The 1,530-nt window shown below is 40.9% G+C and overlaps 1 pseudogene; it reads left to right on the top strand.

Annotated features, from left to right (window-relative positions):
- Window positions 1-676, top strand: part of LOC117409927 (selenoprotein H-like) — a 3,665-nt pseudogene extending 2,989 nt beyond the window's left edge.
- The last annotated feature ends 854 nt before the right edge of the window (window positions 677-1,530 follow it).

Below are 1,530 nucleotides of genomic sequence, written 5' to 3'. Positions count from 1 at the left end.
CCCAGCACACAGCGGGCAATGCCGGCACACCAGATCACAGCTTTATAAAGTATTAATTTCTTAGCAGACGCCCTTATCCAGGGCGACTTACAATTGTTACAAGATATCACATTATTTTTACATACAATTCCCCATTTATACAGTTGGGTTTTTACTGGAGCAATCTAGGTAAAGCACCTTGCTCAAGGGTACAGCAGCAGTGTCCCCCACCTGGGATTGAACCCACGACCCTCCGGTCAAGAGTCCAGAGCCCTAACCACTACTCCACACTGCTGCTTATAACCATGCTGGGTATCTGCTGTGGTTCAGTGTAGGGTTGTGTGTTAGTGTTATATATAATATATAATTTTATTTTTTTTTCCAGTCTCAGCCAATCGCTTCTCAGAGTTTCCTGTTGCCGGGTGCATTATGAAGTGGACTGACCAATGGGGTTGCTCCCCCAGTTTTTCCGCTGATGACCTCACAGCTCCGGTACGGGGAGGCAAAGGTGGTGGAAGGCTGGCGCGCTCTGCTGGCCAGGAGGAGAACTGCAGTCTGTTTTTACTGTGGAGTCTCTTCGATTTTTTTTGGTTTTTTTATATATAGAAGTGTCACTCTGTTCTCAGTGTTTTATTGATCTTTTGTAGTTTCTCTGCTTTAAAAAAAAATGTAAAATAAAAAATTATATTAAAATTGATTGTGTGTGAATTCAATGGCAAACGTTTCCACTAGAAGTCTTTCTCAGCGTCTTCAGTGTAAATTCAACGGCAAACGTTTCCACTAGAAGTCTTTCTCAGCGGCTTCAGTGTCAATTCAATGGCAAACGTTTCCACTAGAAGTCTTTCTCAGCGTCTTCAGTGTAAATTCAACGGCAAACGTTTCCACTAGAAGTCTTTCTCAGCGTCTTCAGTGTAAATTCAACGGCAAACGTTTCCACTAGAAGTCTTTCTCAGCGTCTTCAGTGTGAATTCAATGGCAAACGTTTCCACTAGAAGTCTTTCAGCGTCTTCAGTGTAAATTCAATGGCAAACGTTTCCACTAGAAGTCTTTCTCAGCGTCTTCAGTGTAAATTCAATGGCAAACGTTTCCACTAGAAGTCTTTCTCAGCGTCTTCAGTGTAAATTCAATGGCAAACGTTTCCACTAGAAGTCTTTCTCAGCATCTTCAGTGTAAATTCAATGGCAAACGTTTCCACTAGAAGTCTCTCAGCGTCTTCAGTGTAAATTCAACGGCAAACGTTTCCACTAGAAGTCTTTCTCAGCGTCTTCAGTGTAAATTCAATGGCAAACGTTTCCACTAGAAGTCTTTCTCAGCATCTTCAGTGTAAATTCAATGGCAAACGTTTCCACTAGAAGTCTCTCAGCGTCTTCAGTGTAAATTCAATGGCAAACGTTTCCACTAGAAGTCTTTCTCGGATAGCAGAAGTTATTTAAAATATCAGATTTATCAATCAGAATAAATTTCTTACCTCTTATTAATTTAGTAATGATAATAAAACTACGGAGGCGAGAGAATGGATTTGAAAGATGGTCAGCGCTTTAAAAAAACAAA

This window comes from Acipenser ruthenus, unplaced genomic scaffold (assembly GCF_902713425.1).
Source record: "Acipenser ruthenus unplaced genomic scaffold, fAciRut3.2 maternal haplotype, whole genome shotgun sequence".
Lineage (NCBI taxonomy): Eukaryota > Metazoa > Chordata > Actinopteri > Acipenseriformes > Acipenseridae > Acipenser > Acipenser ruthenus.
The sequence above is the reverse complement of the archived record's forward strand: the minus strand, read 5'-3'. Positions and strand labels throughout refer to the sequence as shown.